Source organism: Bos indicus x Bos taurus, chromosome 10 (assembly GCF_003369695.1).
Source record: "Bos indicus x Bos taurus breed Angus x Brahman F1 hybrid chromosome 10, Bos_hybrid_MaternalHap_v2.0, whole genome shotgun sequence".
Classification (NCBI taxonomy): Eukaryota; Metazoa; Chordata; class Mammalia; order Artiodactyla; family Bovidae; genus Bos; species Bos indicus x Bos taurus.
In genome coordinates this window covers 76,759,500-76,783,791 of record NC_040085.1, presented here as the reverse complement: position 1 = coordinate 76,783,791, position 24,292 = coordinate 76,759,500, and the positions used below count along the sequence as shown (strand labels likewise).

Sequence of the window (24,292 nt, the reverse complement as noted above, 5' to 3'; positions counted from 1 at the left end):
GTGAAATGTTATACTTTCCCTCTAAAACCCTCTTTAATTTGTAATCTCTTTATGTGCAGTCAACATATCTAAATTTAAGCCAACCAATAGCCAATTCTATTTACACAACATTCCTTTTCTTGAACTTTTTATATTGTATAATATAAAATTTACATTTATACACCACAAAATTGGGGTATAATCGATTAACCATGCTATGATGGTTTCAGGCAAACAGTGAAGGGACCCAGCCACACACACACATGTACTCATTCTCCCGCAAACTCCTCTCCCGTCCACGCTGTCATATTAACATTGAGAAGAGAGAGTTCCATGTGCTATACAACAGGTCCTTGTTAGTTATCCTTTTTAAATACAGCAATTTGTACATGACCAAAAGACACTTACTCCTTGGAAGGAAAGTTATGACCAACCTAGACAGCATATTAAAAAGCAGAGACATTACTTTGTCAACAAAGGTCCGTCTAGTCGTTTTTCCTGTGGTCATGTATAGATGTGAGAGTTGGGACTGTGAAGAAGGCTGAGTGCCAAAGAATCGATGCTTTTGAACTGTGGTGTTGGAGAAGACTCTTGAGAGTCCCTTGGACTGCAAGGAGATCCAACCAGTCCATTCTCAAGGAGATCAGCCCTGGGATCTCTTTGGAGGGAATGATGCTAAAGCTGAAACTCTAGTACTTTGGCCACCTCATGCGAAGAGTTGACTCATTGGAAAAGACCCTGATGCTGGGAGGGATTGGGGGCAGGAGGAGAGGGGGATGACAGAGGACGAGATGGCTGGATGGCATCACTGACTCGATGGACATGAGTCTGAGTGAACTCCGGGAGTTGGTGATGGACAGGGAGGCCTGGCGTGCTGCAATTCATGGGGTCGCAAAGAGTCGGACACGACTGAGCGACTGATCTGATCTGATCTGATCCCAAACTCCCTAACCATCTATCCCCCGTGCCCCACCCCAGCAACCCATAAATTCATTTCCTAAGCCTGAGAGTCTCTTTCTGTTTTCTTTCTGTATTGTAAATAAGTTCCTTTTTGTCATTTTACATAACAAATTCTTAAACCTGGCTATTCAACCTCTACGTAGATTGCCAGTCCAGGACCTCACCCCACATAATCTGATCAGGGAGTCTGCAGAGAAATCCCGGAAACTCTATGATTAAGAAGTGCCCCCCACAAGGTGATTTTGATGTAGCTGGTGATAGACTTGCCTAGTGGTTCTCTACAAGGGGCAGTTCCATATCCTGAGGGACATCCTGCAATGTCTGAAAATATTTTTGGTTGTCACAACAGAGGAAGGGGATATATACTACTGGATTTAATCAGTAGAAGCCAGGGATGCTGCTAAACAATCTATAAGGTTCAGGACAGTACACTTAATCAGCCCAAAATGCCAACAGTGATGAGATAGAGAAATCTGTTCCAAAGCAACCAAATACTCTGATGATTTAGAAATTCCATAACCCTCTCACTGGTCATTTCATGTAAGTTATATATAAACTGTACCAGAATCACAAGACATCTCCTGTGGCTGCAGGCATCAGACATACATTGCTGTCGTTCAGCTGCTCAGTCGTGTCTGACTCTTTGCGACCCAATGGCCGGCATCAGGATCTTTTCTAAGGATTAAGCTCTTCCCATCAGGTGGCCAAAGTATTGGAGTCTCAGTTTCATCATCAGTCCTTCCAATGAATATTCAGGGTTGATTTCCTTCAGGATGGACTGGATGGATCTCTTTGCAGTCCAAAGGATTCTCAACAGTCTTCTCCAACACCACAGTTCAAAAGCATCAAAACTTTGGTGCTTAGCCTTCTTTATGGTCCAACTCTCACATCCATATGTAACGACTGGAAAACCATAGCTTTGACTAGATGGACCTTTGTCAGCAAAGTAATGTCTCTGCTTTTTAATATGCTGTCTAGGTTGGTCATAGCTTTTCTTCTAGGGAGTAAGCATATTTTAATTTCATGCCTTCAGTCACCATCTGCAGTGATTTTGGAGCCCAAGAAAATAAAGTCTGTCACTGTTTCCATTGTTTGCCAATCTATTTGCCATGAGGTGATGGGACCAGATGCCATGATCTTCATTTTTTTAATGTTGAGTTTTAAGACAGCTTTTTCACTCTCCTCTTTCACTTTCATCAAGAGGCTCTTTTGTTCTTCTTCACTTTCTGCCATAAGGGTGGTGTGATCTGTGTATCTGAGGTTATTGATATTTCTCCCTGCAATCTTGATTCTTGCTTGTGATTCATCTAGCCCAGCATTTCACATGATATACTCAGCAATAGAAGCTAAATAAGCAGAGTGACAATATACAGCCTTGACATTCTCCTTTCCCAATTTGGAACAAGTCTGTTGTTCCACGTCTAGTTCTAACTGTTGGTTCTTGACCTTCATACAGGTTTGTCAGGAGGCAGGTATGATGATCTGGTATTCTCATCTCTTGAAGAATTTTCCAGAGTTTGTTGTGATCCACACAGTCAAAGGCTTTAGGGTAGTCAATGAAGCAGAAGTTGATATTTTTCTGGAATTCTCTTGCTTTTTCTATGATCCAATGTATGTTAGGAATTTGATCTCTGGTTCTTCTGGCCTTTCTAAATCCAGTTTGAACATCTGGGAGTTCTCAATTCACATACTGTTAAAGCCTAGCTTGAAGAATTTTGAGCCTTACTTTCCAAGCATATGAGATGAGTACAGTTGTGTGGTAGTTTGAACATTCTTGAGCATTGCCTTTCTTTGGGATTGGAATGAAAACTGACCTTTTCCAGTCCTGTGGCCACTGCTCAGTTTTCCAAATTTGCTGGCACATTGAATGCAGCACTTTAACATGCCCAACATTAAAACCCACAGTGAAAAAAGTGAAAAGTGTTAATCACTTAGTTGTGTCTGACTCTTTGCAACCCCATGGATTGTAGTCCACCAGGCTCCTCTGTCCATGGGATTCTCCAGGCAGGAATACTAGGGTGGGTAACCATTCCCTTCTCCAGGGGATCTTCCCGACTCAGGGATCGAACCCTCATCTCTTACATTACAGGGAGATTCTTTACAGTATGAGCCACCAGGGAGAAGGCAGTACATGTACATACTTATTTCTAAAAATGTTAAAATAAGTCAGACTATACATGTCCAAAAGAGCTTCCAAGAAATCTGTTTTTTAATGTTTGGGGAAGTGAACACTATTTCAAACTGGGTTAATTTCCAAACCCTGTTCCTAAACATATAAAGTGGAAGACTAGAAGAATAAGAAGAATCAAAACTTAATTTCACTCACAGATATTTCCAATTCCTGTTGAAGACAAGGTGGTAAGTTCCTCTTCCAAACCTGTCACCTTGGACTCCCATCACTCATTCCGACAAATATAAAGGGACTTCAAAACTTATGTTAACTGCATTCAAAACAACACTCGCTGAGGGCTTACCATGTCCCGGCACTATGATCTTACATAATACAGCAGAACAGAGTTCCAGAAAACCCTGCAACGGGTCCTTCCTACCCTACCGTAACCAGTGGTATAAACATCAGACAAAGACTGTGGGAAAAAGAACCTATAAAGAATATTCTGAGCATGAGATACCCCAGATAATAAAAATTGCAGTTTTTACGTGCCTGCCCTACAAATTGCACCTAGAATGGGAAAGGAAGCCTGAAATATTTGAAATATGTACTGTTTTTTTATCTTAATTAATAAGCTATAACCAGCTAATTACATAAACAAAACATACCTGACACTTATAACCTACTTAGCTACATGAACAAACATGCCAACCTCAAACTCAAGTGAAAGGAGGTGATTTCCAAACACACTTAGAAAGATTCCACCAGAATTACTGCATTCCAACTGGACAACATTTCCATAAGTTCTAATTACAGTCTGATTTCTTCCCCTGAGTCCCCAGTGCTATCAAGGAACTACTCAATTAAACTCACCCAAATCACCCCAGGCAGCAAGCACCTGGATAGCTGGTGGGTAGACTGGTATTCCTATCTCAAAGCACCAGGGGGTCCAGGGGTCCAGGCAGAATGTGTGCCAGAGGCAGGGTTCCAATCTGGAGCTCCCCACCCAGCCGTGAGCATCCGAGAACAAGCCAAATGATGACGAAGCTTTGCTGAATGACATGCTTTCCCAAAGGTAGGGCTCACACACAGTCTAGACTCAAGATGCCTGTTAGCTCAATGTAGAGCCCATCCTACCTCCCCTACAAAAGAAGACCACTGGGGAAGGAAGAGAGCTTCAGACAAAAGCAGAACAGTAGTGATAAACTTATTTTATCATGGCTCCAGCTTTATGAAGCAAAGTAATTTGGGGGTCTTCCTTTCTTTCTCCAGGGAAGAAAGGAAAATCCAAAAATGAATAGGAAGGTTCAGAAATATTAGTGCACAATCTAAAATTTAAGCCCTCCTTTCATTTTTCTAGATTTAAATCGGCCTTCAAACAAAAATCCATAATTAAATTTCAAAACATAAACATTTCCTTTTTTTTTTCTTTCTCTCTCAGCAGTAAAATATATTCTGTTCCAAAAAAGAAAAGTTGCTCAATTTCCTGTCAAAGCAATCCAAAGAAGGCCACCTACACTATAAAAGCAGCAAGGAAAAAAAAAAAAAAACCATGCTGAAGAAAAGCCTGCATGTGTGGGAGTGTTCTAAGTGCAATGTAACTACCACTCTGGGTTTTAAAAGCTTTTTTCCTCGATCATTCTGAGAAATATGAAAATTAGTGTAACTGCTGAAGAAAAGCCTGTCCTCCAACCTATCTAAGGAAAACAAGCCCTATGACGGATTTAGTTCCACCAAAGAAAGCAGGGGGCGGGGGTGGGGGGCGGGGGCGTGCACAATTCAAGGCCTTACACTGTGATTCTTTGTACTAAGGAGGAAGGGCAGATTCTATCAAATAGATAACTTACATGGAATGTTCTCTGAGCTAAAAGGCTGCTCTGACAATAAACGCTCTCCCCCACAGCATCCTACTCCTATCTAGAACCACACAAATTTTTAGACTAGGGCCTTTATCCTAAACCTCTGGGGGCTAACCACTAACATACACATCATAAGACAGCTAGATTGTGGATCAGTACAGCACTGAATTCGTCAATTTCCCCTAAACCTGCTTATACTTTCTGAATACTTAAATTCTAAGACAGCAATCAACCAGCCTAATACATTTTACTAAAAGTCTGAACATGAACATGCTCAGCACTAAGGCAGAGGCAGTATAGTAAAAAAGCAGCAGCAAAAAGCTTCAGCAGCTTACCAGAGAATTGAGGAGAAAAGAACAGTACCCAGAAAATAAGTTGAAATTAAACACAGCATTATCATTGAATTGCGACACAGTGAAGTGCAAAGTTTCTGCAAATCATACTTTCCCTGGTGAAGAGAAATAAATAATGAACCGGGAAAAGAACATAGTAAGGAGATGATGGTGAATATTTTCAAACCGGAATACCAAAAGACAAATGGAGATAGGACAGGAAGCTGCACAGGAAGGGCAGTTGCCAGACAAGACAGAACAAGAAAGGAAATCTCTTCAGCCTTACATATGACTGGCTTGATAAGCTAACAGTTTTGAAAAAGTAAACTCACAGGAGAGGTCTTCTTCCTTCTCTTTAATAATCTCAGGCCAACCTACCAAAAAAAATTTTTTAAAGGCTGCAAGACTAGAATAACTTAATTTCCCTAAACCACTTGAGAAAGAAAGTGAAATCGCTCAGTCATGTCCAACTCTTGGCGACCCTATGGACTGTAGCCCACCAGGCTCCTCCGTTCATGGGATTGTCCAGACAAGAGTTATGGAGTTGGCTGCCATTTCCTTCTCCAGGGGATCGTCCCGACCCAGGGATCGAACCCGGGTCTCCTGCACTGCAGGCAGAAGCTTTACTGTCTGAGCCGCCAGGGAAGCCCACTTGGGAGTAAACGGCGAACATCATGGTCCATCACCCCTACAGAGTGTGGTGAGTCATTCCTATAAACAAGGACATTCTCCTCCAAACCTGCAATAACTACGACCATCAGGACTCAGAAATTAACAGTACAGTCAACAAATCCACAGTATGGTCACCTAATCCACAGACCAGCCTTGACTTGCTCCACTCACCCCATAGTGTCCATTTTAGTAAAAGGATCCAATCCAGGATGTCACACTGCACTGACTTTTCAAAGCTCGATACTCTGTTTCATTTGAGAATTCCTCACACTATCCTTGACTTTCGTGACCTCAACAATTTTGAGGATGTCAGGCCAGTTTGTAGCATGTCCCTTCCTTTGGGTTTGTCTGATAACTTCCTGATGACTAGTCTCAAGTTATGACTTTTCAGCAGGAATACCAGAGAAGAGTTCCTTCTTCTTATACCCTACCAGGTGGTATGCTATTTCCATTTTTTTTTCCCCTTGACTGGTAGTGCAAACTTAAATTACTTGATTAGGGTGCTGTCTGCCAGATTTCCCCACTGTAAAGTGACTCTTTTCCTCTTTGTAATTAATAAGTATTTTTGAGGTGATATTTTCAGACTGTATAATATATCTTAATTCTCAACGAAATTTTACCCAATACTTGATTGCTGTACATTGAAAATTCTTGGCCCAATGAATTATTTGATGATAGTTACCAAAAAGTGTTTTTTTAGGTCTGATAATTTCAACCATTTTAGTGGGGAAAAATGGTATTTAGAAACCAAGATCAGGGTGCACATACTGCAATTGTATTATCACTATTTCAAGGTCATCTAAGTGAATGAAAACACACACTTAAATGCACACACACTTACTTCTTCATTTCTTTCTATATCCATGTCTACTGAAAACCCTGCGTTCATACAGACACCCTGAATTCCAATCCAATACTGTAAGATTTGTCCTGGTTTTCCCCTCTCTCTTCCTATAAAATGGTATATCTGGTTCCTATCAATTTCTATTTCCTTACTGGATTCATCCTCCAGGGATGTCACACACTGTCCCTACCTCTGACCCAGTATCAGAAGACTTGCTCTAAAGGCCAGTAAGAGAGAAGCCTAGGATAGACAAAAAAGGAAAAAAAAATCATAGATTAAAAATGACCCTACACCAGCCAGACACCTCACACACACAAAAAAACTGTAACCCCAACTCCATGCCCATCAGCAAAGATGGGTGGAGATCCAAGAGTTCTACACTCACTGGCAGTGATACAGCACCCTTCAGAGACAACATTTTCACAGAGCCCAAACAGGCAAAGCTAAAAACACACAGTGGTCCCTTTCTATTCTCGAGGGACACATTCCACAACCCCCAGTGGCTGCCTGAAACCATGGATAGTACTGACCCCATACAGATACATCTTGGAGATACGGCAGATTCAGCTCCAGACCACTGCAATAAATTGAGTATCTCAGTAAAGGAATCACATACATTTTGGTTTCCTAGTGCATATAAAAGTTATATCTATACTATACTGTTGTCTATTAAGTGTGCAATACCATTATGTCAAAAAAAAAAAAAAAACACATATATTACCATAGCTTAATTTTAAAATATTGCTAAAAAATGCTAACCATCATCTGAGTCTTCAGGGAATCCTAAGTCTTTTGCTGGTGGAATCCTTGAAATATTTTGAGAATTGTCAGAATATGACACAGAGACTCGAAGTAAGCAAATGCCTGACACAGGGTTGCCACAAATCTTCAATTCGTATTTCTTTCCTTATTACATCAAGAACTTTCACCTTTTTACTTAAGGCAAGCCCTTCATCTCTGGCATATCCAAATTGCCAGCATCACTATTTCTGTACTTTAGAGACCATTATCAAGTAAAATAAGGGACCCTTTAACAGGAGCACTGCAATTTCACAAGAGTCAATCTCATAACTGCAACGACTACAAAGTGATTTTAACAGGCAGAGATTTGCTGGACAAAGGGATGGTTCATATCCAGGGCGGGATGGCGCCAGATCTCATCACGTTACTCAGAACAGTGTACAATTTAAAACTGATGAACTTCTCCATTTAATGGAATTTTCCATTTAATATTGATTTCTGGAATTTTCCATTTAATATTTTCAGAGCACAGCCAATCAGAAGTAACTAGAACCATAAGAAGAGAAACTTCAGATAAGGGGGGACTACAATATTGTGTACAGATATACTTATTTTTAAAAGCAAGGGAGTGCTGAACATAAAATTCTGGATAGTGGTCCCCTCCAAAGGAGGCAGGAGGGTGGGATCCCAGAGGGACACCCAGCAACTTCGAGTACTGACCTGGCTCCAGTGCTTAGTGTGAATTTGCAACGTTGAGCACAAGTTTCTTGACAGACACCACGGTGCTTCACCAAACCACAAAGCACAGTGGTTTAGCACATCCTCAATTGTACATTTGAGTTTTGAGGCGTAAAAAGGTTAAGCACGTTGCCTGTGGTCACACAACAAACAAACAAGGGCTCAAATGCAAAGCCAGGTCTGACCTGAATGCTTTCGACGGAGCCCTCTGCTATTCCTCAAACAGACGAAAGAACACGGGCAGGAGAAATGGAGTTAATGACTCTCAGGGTCAGACTCCTTCCTTCTGTGCCTCTGAACCATTTCCAGAATGGTTTTCAGGGTATAGGAGAAACAGAGCCCCAAAACCAGAGGTGTTAAAAATCTTCCTAAAGGCAAGGACAGAAGGCAGGGGCACAAATCTGCACCATACTTGAGACTTCAACTGCCAGGGTAGTGCAATCCTTTAGGGAAGAGTTTCCATCACATTCCATAGGCTTACAAATGCTGGCTCAATTCAGTCACCTAATAAAACCTGCCCTCAGAGGGCCCTGGTAAAATCTTACTACTAACTGACGTTTGGTTTTGTTCTGAAATCAGAGGACAAGAGAGAGATGACCAGCAATCTATTCATGAAATTCCAACCACAGCCTAAATATGGTGCAACTGTATATGACTTAGTGCAAGCCATGAAATGTCAAATCAGTGATAAAATGTCAAGTCCTTTTAAAGAATTTATACCACAGGATAGGAAAGGAGAATACTACTATTCCAAAAAGAAGGACGAAGACATCCTGGGAAGCCTAAATAACACTCTACTACCTGGGGTCAGCATGCAGAGGGGTGAGGGAGGTGGGGGCGGGGAGTAAAAACCTCAAAAGATGGGTCTCCATAAAAAGAAAACAAACAAAAGATACTGTATTTATCTTCTCAAAAAGTCAGAAATAACTACATTGTAACTGCATTTCCAGAGTCTACTGATGTCTTTAATAACAAGTCACACTGCCTGGAGAAGTCTTATGATCATCGCTAATGATTTTGCGATCTTAGTTCACCTTTTCTAAGTTTATCTTTAAACTGCAGTTAAGTTTTTCCACTGTACAGTATAAATTATTGTTGTTGTTGTTATTCAGTCACTCAGTCATGTCCGACTCTTCCCCATGGACTATACATACAGTCCATGGAATTCTCCAGGCCAGAAAACTGGAGTGGGTAGCCGTTCGATTCTCCACGGGATCTTCCTAACCCAGGAACTGAACCCAGGTCTCCCACAATGCAGGCAGATTCCTCACCAGCTAAGCCACCAGGGAAGCCCAGGAGGACATGTGGTGGATGGTACAAAGATAATTCAAAATTCAGTCAAGTTCTGTGTTGCAGTGTAAAACTGTGCACCATACAAAAAGGTTAAGAAATGTAAAATCATCTTGTAAATACAATAAGCATGTGAAAAGCACACACACAAAGATAAATCCCACTAGCTGAAAAGGAAAGGCATTTAAAAGAACTTTTTAGGGCCAAGGCTTTTTTTAAGTTTCTTTATAAAAAGCAATCCGGTGCTGTTGAAATCCACATCTGACATTAGAGAGACAAGAAGTTATCCCAAGGAATTCTTCACCGAGAATGACAAACTAAATAAATTAATCCACAGGCACTTGTTTCTCCCATCCTATTGTATTAAGTTTATGTGATCACAAGGCGGGCAGTCATTATCCTTGAGAATTAAGAGAAAAGCCCAAAATACATATTAAAAAACTGTGTTACTTTAACATCAAAAAGAGAAAACCTTGAAACACACTAAAAAGTTTCATTGTAAACTCGCAGACAATGAATTTTGGGTAAAAATCAAAATGCCTATTTGAAAAATAAATCCTCCAAAGCTAACCTAATTTCTTGTTACTGAGACAACCCACTTATTGAGGGACTACAGAACTTGAATTTTTTAACGTTAACAAACTTGACAATTGGTGAAGACACAAGAAAAATGTTCTTCCCAGGAAAGTACATATCAGTAGTTCTTGGATCCTAAGTTGTACAAACAAGTTATTATTCTTCCTTTCCCTATAACTCTAAGCATAAAACTTCTATACAGAGTCAAGCAAATAAAGTGACTGGAAAAAAAGGCTAAAGGGGTGATGACAAGAGAAATAAGTCCTTTTACAGGCTTATCACCATCATGAAGCTTCTCCATCTCAGTTCAAGTTACCTCTATCTATTCCTTTCCTCAAAGCAAAAACCTGGAATTTATTCCCCACCCCTTTCTTTCACATCCCATATCCCTGCTGTCAAGACCTATAAATCCCACCTCCTGGAGACCACCTGGAACTCCTCGGTCCTCCCCACCTCCACGGCCACCACACTGGTCTCAGCCACTGTTCTCTCAAGACAGCTGCCCCAGATTCCTCATTCATCCTTCTACCCATGACTACTTTCCACAGTGGTCACACTGACTTTTTAAAAACTTGAACTATATTTGATTCCTCCGCTGAAAATCCCCCAGGACTTTTCACGTTCTGAGATGCTAAGAAACGTGAAGTGTGTAAGATTTTGCCCTAATTTCAAGTTAACGAGTTAGCCTGCACAGTGGTACGGATGCTGGCAGAAGACAGGAGACTCCTGGGTCAGAGACAGGACTTCATTACCCATAGCAACAGAAATAGCCAGAGTTTCAGCATTTGGGGGATCAGCTTCCCACGAGGTAACCAACGCGAAGAAGGCCAGATGACACCTGCACAGCGGTGGGCTGTTTAGCAGGAGAAGAACCCTGGGTTTAATGAACCTAAGTCTTTAACAATGGGCAGTAAGCCCATCTGACCTTTTCCCTAGAAGGAGATGGTGTCTTTACTCCACTGGACAACAGTTGCTTGATTATTTGCTCTGGAGAGAGACATACTCTATCTTCCAAGGCTGATGACTGTACAAATTATCCTTGAAAAGGCCATCCAGAACAAGGGTAGACAGTGCAGAAACATGAGACACATGGAAAGCTGTCTCCCGACACTACAATAAAACTCAAATTTCTCACCATGGTCTACCAGGCCCTACGTAATTGATCCCTTTCTCTTTGATTTCATGTGGCCATATTTGGCATCCTCGTAAATAAGTCAAACTTGGACTATCTTGGCAGTGCAATGGATAAGAATTTCCCTGCCATTGCAGGGGACATGGGTTCCATCCCTGGTCTGGGAAGATTTCATATGCCGTGGAGCAACTAAGCCCGGGCACCACAGTACTGGGCCCCTGCTCTAGGGCCCACAAGCCACAGCTACTGAAGTCCACGTGCCCCAGAGCATGGGATCTGCAACAAGGAAGCCACTGTAATGAGAAGCCTGCGAACCTCAATGAAGAGTAGCCCCCGCCTGCCACAACCAGAGAAAGCCCGTGTGCAACAAAGACCCAGTGCAACCAAAAATAAAATAAATTATTAATTAATTTAAAAAAAAAAAAGCTCTCTGCTGCCTCAGGGTCTTTGCCTGTGTTGGTCTTTTTATCTGAAATGCTCTTTCCCTGGTTTGGATGTCATGTCCCAGAAAGACCTTCCTTCCTTCAGTAATCTATCCATATGCAATGCAACACTCATTTATTTCCTTTTGATCACTCTGCTCACTCACTCATTCGATAAACATTTATTGAGCACCTACTATGTGTTAATCATTATTATTACAGGAACAATAATTACCTCATCAACTTATTTACTGACAGTCTTCCTTGAGAGTAGAAACCTTGTCTTTAGATTCAGCCATAAAGGCCTAGAACTTAAAACTGTGCCCTCAATAAAACTCTGCTGAATAAATGAATAACTACTGTAATACGAAGTACTGAAATATTTCCAGATAAACATGGGAAAATACCAGAGCGCTGAATAAAAGGCATGGAATTAGGAGTGAAAGTCCTAAAGTCAAACCCTGGAGTCATCTTTTAGTGACATGTAAGGAATCCTACTAAGTTTCTGTAAAACGAAGAAAATCCCTCTCCCACCTAACCCATAAGATTACACGAGGGTCAAATGATGTAAAATTAAAATTCCATGTATTATGAAGTAGTAGGTCCCTGTTGGTTATCTATTTTATATATAGTACTAGTCACTTAGTTGTGTCTGACTCTTTGCGACCCCACTGGACTGTAGCCCACCAGGCTCCTCTGTCCATGGGATTCTCTACGCAAAAATACTGGAGTGGGTTGCCATTTCCTCCTCCAGGTTTTATATATAGTAGGCTGTATGTGTTGGGCTTCTCTGGTGGCTAAGTGGTGAAGAATCCACCTGCAATGCAGGAGTCGCAGGATACACAGGTTCCATCCCTGGGTCAGGAAGATCCCCTGGAGGAGGGGGCCTGGCAACCCACTCCAGTATTCTTGCCTGGAGAATCCCATGGACAGAGGAGCCTGGCGGGTTACAGTTCACAGGGTCACAGAGTTGCACGTGACTGAAGCGACTGAGCACGCACAGGATGTATGTGTTAATCTCAAACCTCCTACTTTTACCTCCCCTCTTCCCCCTTTGGGAAAAAAAATAAGTTTTTCTTCTATTTCTGTGGGTCTATTTCTGTTTTGTATGTTCATTTTGTTTTAGATCCTATGTATAAATATCATACGGTATTTGTCTTTTTCTGCCTGACTCCACTCAGTATGGCAATCTCTAGGTTCATCCATATTGCTGCAAATGGCATGATTTCACTCTTTTATGGCTGAGTAATACTCCATTGTACATATGTACCACTTCTTCTTTATCTGTTCATCTGTCAATGGACACTTAGGTTGCTTCCATGTCTTGGCTATTGTAAACAGAGCTGCAGTGAGCTTAAGTGACATTTAAGTAAGCCATTCAAATGTCAATTTAGAAAAATTTTAGACTATATTTACATCCCTAAAAGCCAACCTCCAAAACAGGAATTTTTAGCCTTCTGACAAAGTTAGAAATATATCACTTTTGTCTCCTTTTACTGACTTCATGTGAAACCAAACAGTCTCTTCACTGCAACATGCAGGCTGTGTGTGTGTGTAATGAAGGGACATAAGCTTCATCTTAGAATAAAAAGGGCCACTTCGGAGTCATCGTATCAGGTGGTCAACAGGAAAACATGATGGTGTGAGCAGAGGGGCAACTTGACTGCAAACAGGGACAGTCAAGGCAAACACGCCACGCAGCTGGGGAGGGTTCACCAGTAAACTCATCTTCTATGACCTCAAAATGAAATTACGCAAAATTAAAAGGATATTGCTTCCACTATTTAAATGAAGCATAAACTGATAAATGTGAAGATTTATGCAACTTTCTCTAGAAAGGAGGTGAAGTGGGGTATGAGAACCATATGACTAAGATTACTTTTGGATAATATTTTTCAAATTCAATATACATATACACAACAGCAGGTACATCATGCTGGTAAAGAGGTGCTTCTGAAAATTAAAATCAAGAAGAAAATATGAAAATCATGGAGAGAAGAACATGGGAAAGCTCTCTGGAACTAAGAAAGACATCCAAGATAAGAGGGATGCAGACAGATGACCCACAAAATGTACAGATGAGAAACATCAAAATAGAGATACATACATCTACACACACACAGAGTTATATTCAGTCACTTTTCATCACACATGTGAAGGTCTCTCAAAAATGCCTCCTTACATGTTATGTATTTTAAAGATGGCAACTTATTCCAGATCTGGGAAAAAGGAGACAACAGTAGTTACCAAACTATTCACACAGGCCTCGTTAACCACACTTTCACGATAGTAAGTACAAATACAGACTTTCTTTTCAAAAAGTTCACAACCTAAATCATGGGGCGGGAAAGAGGATGCAAAAACAGCAGTAACATAAACCAAAGTGCTGGCAGGTACAAATTCAAGGATGGCAAAAGAACATGTAGGTCAAAGGCCAACTCAACAGCAAGAACAACGAATTAGTTTCCAATGGGCAAAGAAGAGGCAGAATAAAAGAAATCAGGGGGAGGATAAGGGCAGGAAAGGCTGCTGTGCACATGGCATTTCAGTAAACAAAAACGTGGCAACACATTTTAAACATCGAACATACAGAGAAACACTTAAACTCTACAGGCTGCTGGAAATTTTCCCTAAGAGCCACAGGAGATGAATTGGCTTTACTGTCCATTCAATGGCTGTCTTCTAGCTCTGACCTCATCCTTTACAAAGCCAGGGAGCCAGATGCCTACTTCAACATCGTTTCTGGCATCCATGAACTTGTGAGGGATCAATCATCAAATGACTACAGAGATGGCCATTGACTCTCATCATCCTATGACTGTGCTGGTTATCAGCACACAGCAAGCCACTCAAAGTTACTGTTGTGTTGTGGACATTTGCTTTTAAATAAAGAAAAGTAAGCATTCCAATGAAACTTGGAGGACCTGTTATTCTATCAGACAGTTGAAATATAAGTGACTACTGTTTTTAACTTATGATGGTATTAATGCCTTATGAAGCTTTGTGCTCTGTTCATTGTACAGAGAAAGGCAGGTGAGCGGAGTGAGAGAGAGTGTGTGTGTGTGTGTCCCCAGTTTTACCGAAACACAACTGACATATAGCACTGTATTAGTTTGGGGCTTCCCTGGTGGCTCAGACAGTAAAGAATCCTCTTGCAGGCCAGGAGACCTGAGTTCAATCCCTGGGTCGGTAAGATCCCCTGGAGAAGAGAATGGCTACCCACGCCAGGATTCTTGCCTGGAGAATTCCATGGACAGAAGAGCCTGGCAGGCTACAACCCATGGGGTTGCAAAGAGTTGGACACAACTGAGTGACTAACACCTTCATTCTTTCACTTTTTCATGATATTAGTTTAGGGTGTGCAATGTAATAATTTGATACATGTATACATTGTGAAATGATTACCATGTTAAGTTTGGTTACCACCCATCACTTCACACCGTTACAAATAAATGAACATTTATCACAGCAAAAGAGAATGTTACAATTCTAACAATGAATTAGAAAGCTTAATTTTATATACAAAAATAGTTCAGAACTTTCAGATACTACCTAAATCGGAAAATAATAACCTTCAACAAATTAATCTAAAGAACTGAATTTTAGTCATTTAATTCCATTTACACCAAAAGCCTTTCAAGAAAAAAAAAATATTCTTTGTGGGAATTTTTCACACCTTGTAAAGCAGAAAACAAACTGCACCTTAGATAGAACTGCCTCATCATTTACTTAGACAAGATGTTCAAACAAGATGAAACAGTGGTTTATACATTTAAAAGGCTGCCTACATCAAACCAAGTCTGAATACCACACCTGGCAAATAATGCCAACAAAGCAAGACTACCAACAAACTGCAGAGAAAGTGGTTCATTCTCTGGAACCAACTGGAAGGGGCAGGAGGGCTGAGGGGTTGCTCACAATGAAAGGCTAGAACCACTCCACAAAGTTTTAAACAATCTGCTACAGAGCCTAGGTTACCCTAGAGGCAATGAAACTACCAAAGGTTTATTGCTGCTGCTAAGTCGCTTCAGTCGTGTCCGACTCTGTGCGACCCCATAGACGGCAGCCCACCAGGCTCCCCCGTCCCTGGGATTCTCCAGGCAAGAACACTGGAGTGGGTTGCCATTTCCTTCTCCAATGCATGAAAGTGAAAAGGGAAAGTGAAGTCGCTCAGTTGTGTCCGACTCTTAGCGACCCCACGGACTGCAGCCCACCAGGCTCCTCTGTCCATAGGATTTTCCAGGCAAGAGTACTGGAGTGGGGTGCCATTGCCTTCTCCGAAAGGTTTATTAGGGAGTGTCATAATCAGAACCAAATGTGTACATATAGATGTGTGCAAACACAGACACACACAGACACATACATATTTTTCCCCCAAGAAAACTTCAACAGTGAATGCATTACAGCCTGCAAGAGAACAGGCAGTGAATACAGAAATGCTAATATTAAAATTGCTGCAATTTCCTCAGTAAGAAATGCCTGGAACCTAAACTAGCCAAGTGGAACAGAGAAAAGAGGGAATCTGAGAGACTTAGAACACTGACAACACACGGATGGGTACTATTTCCTAGAACTCTAAACAGTCATACCTGTTACACTCAAGTCCACTGAAGAAAACCAAACGATGAGAAAAACAGGAAATGAACAGAAAGAAAATTCACTTTACTTTCTAGTAGGATAGGTATTACCAGATGGGGTCACTGAGAAAAATAAAATCAAAGTCAACTAAAATCTCTATCTTGAAGGACTGGAGAGGTCAGTGGTACTTGTCCAAGTAGGAAACTGCACTGCTTTAATGAATCATACACTACTCTCAAAATGAATATTTCTACCCAGGTAACGGAGAAGGCAATGGCACCCCACTCCAGTACTCTTGCCTGGAAAATCCCATGGATGGAGGAGCCTGGTAGGCTGCAGTCCATGGGGTCGAGAAGAGTCGGACACGACTGAGCAACTTCACTTTCACTTTTCACTTTCATGCACTGGAGAAGGAAATGGCAACCCACTCCAGTGTTCTTGCCTGAAAAATCCCAGGGACGGGGGAGCCTGGTGGGCTTCCATCTATGGGGTTGCACAGAGTTGGACACGACTGAAGCGACTTAGCAGCAGCAGCAACCAAGGTAACATTTAATGAATCTCTGATGTTTTTAATAGTTCTCTTCAATATGGTCTGAAATCATTCATTAGCCATACAAAGACTGGTTCAAGCAACAGACTTGGTTCTAAATGAGCATTTTGAAATTTGTCAACTGAGTTTACCTTGAAAATCTCTCAGGAAATTGCTTGAATTTATCAAAAAGATATGAGATATCCTACAGAAGAAACATTCCAAAAATAGGACTAACTCAAGATTCTCCATCATGAAAAACAGATGCTATAGTTAGATAGCAAAGCTGACTCAATGGACATGAATCTGAGCAAACTCCAGGAAACAGTGGAAGACAGAGGAGCCTAGTGTGCTGAGTCTATGGGGTCGCAAAGCGTCAGACATGACTTAGCAACTCAACAACAACAACAAACAAAATCTAAGGCTCATGCTCTAGTTTAGGAGTTTCAGTATTAACTCATTACATCACATTTTCAAAGATAGCAAACCGTTTAAAAAACACACATTTAATATAAGGTAAATCATGACAATGCTACTCAAAACAACACAACGGTATACCTACCTATACAATGTAATTAGGATTAATGCCTAATACAAGAACTAAAAGACAACTTTTTAGCAAAAATATCACTCCATCTTTTCTTTCTAACTCAAGAGGTATAATCAACAACTAAAATTGTAAGATATTTAAAGTGTACAATGTGGTAGTTTTATGTATGTATACACTGTGAAAGGATTCCTTCCATTGTGTTAATTAGCTGTCATTTCACATATTTAGCTTTTTTTTTCCTTCCTAAAAGTAGAACTTCTTAAAAAATTCAATTATTGAAATTCTGTACCATACAGTGCTATTAACTATAGCCACCACATTATACATTTTATCTTCAGAACTTATTCACCTTATAACTGAAAGTTTGTAGCCCATACCACTTGTTTAATATTCAAATTCAGAGCAACTAATCACTTAGACCAAATCTCTTTGTGGAACATGCTAGTTTCTAAAGATTAAGAGACTGATCTTGAACTGGGGAAACACACACACACACACACACACACACACACAAAGATCCAAGTCAACGATTCAAAGTACAACCAGAAATGAACAAAGGACAATAGTTGGCTGAAGGCATAAAACTTAGGTTAAAAGGAGCAAAAGAGCAAACACTTGTTGAGAGCTTCCTCTAAGTCAGGCACTGGGGCTAAGAAGTGCAGACACGCTCTCCCACCCAACCCAGTGTAGAGTGGTTTTTTGAGTAATTGATATAAGCATTATGAAGGCAGGGGCTTCCCTGGTGGCTCAGTTGGTAGAGAATCTGCCTGCAATGCGGGAGACCAGGGTTCAGTACCTGGATCGGGAAGATCCTGTGGAGAGGGGAACAGCTACCCACTCCAGTATGCCTGCCTGGAGAATTCCATGGATGGAGGAACCTGGTGGGCTCATGGGGTCACAGAGTTGGACACGACTGGGCGACTAACACTTTATGAAGGCAGAGAGGGCTTGGTAACCAGCTGATCTCCAGGTTCTCAACCAGCACAATGCACACTACACGTATTCCATAAATATTTATGAGATGAATGGAGAGATGGTGGATGATGAGTAGATATTTTTAGTAACAATGTTCATCTACCCACTGAGACCAAAGTGATCCTGGCCGCTTAGAAGGGAGGGAGCAAGAAATGGTCTCCTAGCCACTGTGCTCCTTTCTCCAAATACAGGATATCATGGGACAGTGGGGAAAGCATGAGCTTTGTCATCACACCTGGACGGGAAGCCAAGTTTCAGGCTTACCTTTACTGTGTCCCTGGACAGATTACTCCTCCATGATGGAAATGCACAGACTAATTCCTTAATCTTGAAGTTGTAAAAAGGCTTTACTGAAATAATATACAAAGTGTACCTGGCAAGTACCTAGCACGTGAGTAGTAGTAGCACTTATTAAATATAAACCTCTCAATTTACTGGGACAAGTAGTTTACTCTCTGGAACAACTGGAAGGGGCAGGAGGACACAGTCTTGGTCTTAAAGATAAAGTCCAAAGGAGGGGTGTCAGTAAAAGGAATCCTAATGTAGTCCACAGCAGGACAGCTCTGGAGTCATTGTCAACTATCAGTCCAAAGGCACAGCCCACATTAGAGGAATTAACAATCACAGCATGAACTACATGGGGAATTCCCGGTGGCAGGCTAATCCACTTGCCAATGCAAGAGACAAAGGTTCAATTCCTGGGTAGGGAAGATCTGCTGAAGACGGAATGGCAACCCACTCCAGTATTCTCACCTGGGAAATCCCATGGACAGAGGAGCCTGGTGAGCTACAGTCCATGGTTTCGCCGAGTCAGACTTAGCAACTAAACAACAGCAAGAAATGAACTACACAGGATTCAACAAGGGAGAAGGACTCAGACAGTGCTTCTTCGACAGCACACAGCATGCTACTTTGAACACGGGCATACATGCTCAGTCACGCAGTCGTGTCTGACTCTCTGCAACCCCATGGACAGCAGTCCACCAGGCTCCTCCTATCCATGGAATTTTCCAAGCAAGAACACTGGAATGGGTTGCCATTTCCTCCTCCAGGGAATCTTCCTGACTCAGGAATCAAATCTGCATCTCTCCTGCATTGGCAGGCGGATTCTTTACCACTGAGACACCTAGGAATCCCTCAGTCCATGGGGTCACAGAAGAGTCAGACACGACTTAGTGAGTAAACAACAAACGAGCCACACAGGACTGAGAAAGGGAATGGGACCCTGACAGTGCAAGGGAATATAAAACCACGAGCATCTGCTCTGTGTGCGACACTTTCACACTTGCCAAAACCAGGCATGCTTTTCTCTGCTATTCTGTCAAAGCTACTTTATTGATAATATCTGAAGTACTATTAATTTGATGAAATCATGCATCATTAAGGATCCTTTTTGAGAAAAATTTCCTAAGGCTCCACCTCTAAAAAAGACCAAGATATAATTATGTCCTCGTGTGGTTTCTCTTGCACACTTTACAGTATCATATCATACAATACAGTCCAGTTACAAAACATGATGAAACCTCCCAAACCTCTAATCCATAACTGAAAAGGTGAAAATCATTTTTTAACAAGTTCTAACATAAATTTCCTCTTTTAAGTCAGTTGGAAAAAAATCACACAAATTTTCTTAACTTTCCAGTTACTACTTATCTATGGGTGAAGTCAGTAACAGGTTACCTTTCTTCTTAATGAGCCAGAAAGGAAGGTATCTTAACTTTAGAAGGTGCTTTGAGCATATTATTCAACTATAAGCTTCAGAAATACCTAAAGTGTTAGGTTTTTTGGCAACACAAATCCACATCACTAAATTCAAATATGAATCCAGGGACTTCCCTGGTGGTCCAGTGGCTGAGAACTCACCTGCCAGTGCAGGAGACACGGGTTTGATCCCTGGTCTGGGAGGATCTCACACGCACTAGAGCAACTCAGACACAACTCAGTCGTGATGAACCACAACCCCTGAGCCCACGCACCTAGAACCTGTGCTCAGCAATGAGAGAAGCCGCCACAGCGAGAAACCCACGTACCGCAATGAAGACCCAACACAGACAAAAATAAATAAATAAATAACACTTTATTTAAAAAATGAATCCAAGTTCTTAAACTCAAATATTCAACTAAAATATCTGCTTTTGGATGACAGTCATTCTATTCACTGCTGATTTTTAACTGAACATTTTACATAGGATATATCATATATACTTTGAGAGTAGATTTGGAAAAGGGGGAACCATCAAACCAGAGAGTTTCTGTGATAAGAAAAGTCAGAAATGATCTTGCTTATAAACAAAAATCTGGGTATCGATCTTCCAAGTCTCTTCCAAGAGAATGCATTAATGGAACAAGAGATCGATACTATAATAATCTAAGAATTTAAACCCATTTATAAAATCCCTATCTACAAAATAATAGTCCCTTACAATTTAAACCCATTTATAAAATCTCTATCTACAAAATAATAGTTGTTAATGAATCAACATTTAGAAATGAATATGATACAATTTGGTGAACAGAGGAACTGAAGCTATATAGGGCAGCAGGAGAGGTTCACCCTATTTTGCTTAGAATCAGCCAGATGCTATGAGAAAAAAAGGATCAATGTCCAGCAGAAAAACTTCCTGAAGAAATCTAGGATGGCAGGGAACAAAGAACACAACTTGGGTAGCAAGTCTTAGGCTCCACCTGCGGGAATATCTGATCAGTTTCACCATTACCAGTCTTGATGCCACAGACACACCAAGAAGCTTTCTGAAGACAGTAACTGCCCTAGAAATCTGCCACTGGGAACAGGATTCACTTATCACACTACAAAATTCTTGTCTGCTTGGAAATATATTTCTCACTGCACTTAACAACTGATTTTTTAGTAGACATCAATGTTCAAAAAGTTCTTTTTAAGCATATCAGGTTTTCCAGAGTCTGATCAACCCTAGCTTAAGCAGACCACTGGTGTTGAACTATGAAGCTCTTTTTAAAGCAAATCCTGCAAGACTAAGTGTGGTCTGATAGCATCTTAAAATTAGCTTTAGCAAAGTATGAGCTCCACACCATATTAGAATACAGGCTGTGCTTTAATTGTCCATAGTATAACCCAATTTAATTTGGAACATTTCTTACTACAGATTTCCTTCATTCCCAAATGCTAGTAGCTTTCTATTAATGTCTATCACTTTTTAACCACAATTACCTAAAAAAAAAAATGATTTTCAATTTTCTCTTAGCCCCATTTCACCCTTTTTCAGTCCTGATTAAAATGTGGTCATTCCTGAAAAACATGATTATAATAATTTGATAACTCTTAAGGAGTTTGAAAACAAAGTCACCCAAAACACAAAGTGGTCTTGTCAAAACCAGGAATGTCTCACAATATAATAATAGCCTCTCTACTAGCATCTTTATAATAAAGGATTCAAGAAATCCAGACTCTTGCACTTCTCAAAGTTTTACTCAACCAATCAAAATCTCAACTATGTACCTCACGGATGTTAAGCGCCTTAGCCACAATAAGGCATCAGTATGGTAAAGCAAATGATAATCAAAGTCATCCACTCAAAAATCAGTGAATGCCCAGGATGTGTCATTTACCGAGTGCCTTTTTGGCAATGAAAAGTCAAATATAGTAGCATTCACAGTCCCAGGCTCCAAGGACTTTACAGTCTAGAGGAGGCAAGATGGCCGTCTGCCACAAGCTAAACAACTGAACAAAAAAAATCTCAGAAATACTGCAACAGAGATACATGCTCTAAAGTAAGTAACTTACTTGTCTGTGCTCAGTCGCTTAGTCATGTCCCACTCTGTGACCACATGGACTGTAGCCCACTTAGGCTCCTCTGTCCATGGAATTTTCCAGGCAAGAATACTGAAGTGGGTTGCCATTTCCCTCTCCAGGGGATCTTACCAACCCAGGGATCAAACCCAGGTCTCCTGGGTCTCCAGTAGTGGCAGGTGGATTCTTTACCACTGAGCCACCTGGGAAGCCCCAAACTAACTCTAGGAAGCCAAAAAAATGCTACAGACACTAACTTTGCTGCTGCTGCTGCTAAGTCACTTCAGTCGTGTCCGACTCTGTGTGATCCCATAGACGACAGCCACCAGGCTTCCCCATCCCTGGGCTTCTCTAGGCAAGAACACTGGAGTGGGTTGCCACTGACACTAACTTTAAGTGGTCCTAAAGAAGAACTTATTCAGCATTAAAGAGAAGTGTTTAAGAAAAAGGCAAAATGAGTTAAGGAAAAGGAAAGAGCAGCAAAAGACAAGAAGTCACAGCACACAAGGAATTTCTACACCCCTGGAACAGACGAGGCTCAGTGACAAAGAGTGAGAAGAGGTTACACACAACAGAGAGGAGACAAGATGGCTGTCTGCCACGTAAGGCGTTCAGACTTCAGCCTACAGGTTCTGAGGATTCCTGAAGCATCTGCAGGAGGACACTGGCTGCTGGGAGTCACAGCTTGCCCTGAGGTCCTCCAGCCTCTGTTGCTTCCTCATGCCTGGAGACAGGATGGGCCACTGGACAGGCAGAGGAGTGGATGACATTCCCATCAGCTGCACACCCCCCTCGGGGTACTCTGGGTCTCCAGCAGATATCGAATGACTTCAGATAATCTTAAAAAGTGTGAAATCTTAGAATGAAAAGGAAACCCATTAATTACCAGCATCCTTTCTACCAACCTTGATAAATGGCAACATACCAGACAACAGCTACAATGTCTGCTGTGTCTTCATTTCCCCCCAACACTTGCTATAGTTCTAGTCAGATGTTACTGAAATCCCTTCCAAAATCTTCTCCTGAGTGGGCCTCTCCTTAGAACGTAGTCCACTTGGTCAGAGCTGGGCACAAAACACAGCACGTGCCCTGCACCCATGGCAGAGCACCAAAAGCACCTGAGGCTTTCAAGTGGACCAGGTATCTCTTGGTTGCACCAACCTTTACAAAAACACAGGACCTGGGTCCTACTGAACCTGTTGTCAAAAAGTAAGCACCATTCAACTCTCCCTCAAATCACATATCACAGTTATAAGTTAACATTTATTTGTGGGATTATCTGAGTAAAGTCTGCATGTCTCCAGCCCACAGACTAACACACCTGCATGCAGGTACGAAACTGTCTTTTGATGTTTTGCTTCTTATTTCCTTTCCAGTACCATGGTATTGTGGGGTCTTAGCATAGTACCTGTTCCAAAGCACTGGTTCAATAAATGTTAAATAATTAAAAAAAAAAAAAGTTAAATAATTAGATGTAGACAAAATATTACATGAGGCAAGTTATGGTCAGTATGATTTTGTTGCTGTTTAGCTGCTAAGTCATGTCCGACTCTTTGGGACCCCATGGATTGCAGCACGCCAGGCCCTGTCCTTCGCCATCTCCCAGAGTTTGCTCAAACTCATGTCCATTGAGACGGTGATGCCATCCAACCATTTTCATCCTCTGTCATCCCCTTCTCCTTCTGCTCTTAATAGTTTCCAGCATCAGGGTCTTTTCTAGTGAGTCGTTCAACAAAATAGGGATGTTAAAATCAACATTCCATGGAAGCCCAATGGAGATCTTTCAAATTCCTCTGTGAAGGAAAGGTGTCATGGAGGGGAAAAGGCATCCAAGTCGATTTCTAAATGGTGTTTCAATCAAATATTTAAAATAAAGAAAATATTTGTGCAACAAAACAACCATGAAAATCATGTTTCTGAAGAACATAATTTTATATGGGAAACTTCTCATAATAAATTAATAAACAGGATACAAAACAATATGTTCCCATCCCACACACTCCTAAAAGTAAATAGTTAAAAATGTTAATAGTAGCTACTGCTGCATTATAGAATTACATGATCTTTATTTTCTTTTTTACACTTTATTGCAGTCTCTAAGTTTTCTATAGCAAAGGTCTTCATCATCTGGAGAGAAATATTTAGATTTTAACTATTGCAGAAGAAAGTGCTATAGCAATTTTAAATCTTCAGGCTTTATCACAAGAAGTTTCTGGACTGTTTTTCTTCAGTGTCA

General features: G+C 41.1%; 1 protein-coding gene across 7 annotated transcripts in view; it reads right to left on the bottom strand.

Annotated features, from left to right (window-relative positions):
• Window positions 1-24,292, bottom strand: part of SIPA1L1 (signal induced proliferation associated 1 like 1) — a 520,426-nt gene that overhangs the window by 297,870 nt on the left and 198,264 nt on the right. The window lies entirely within an intron of this gene.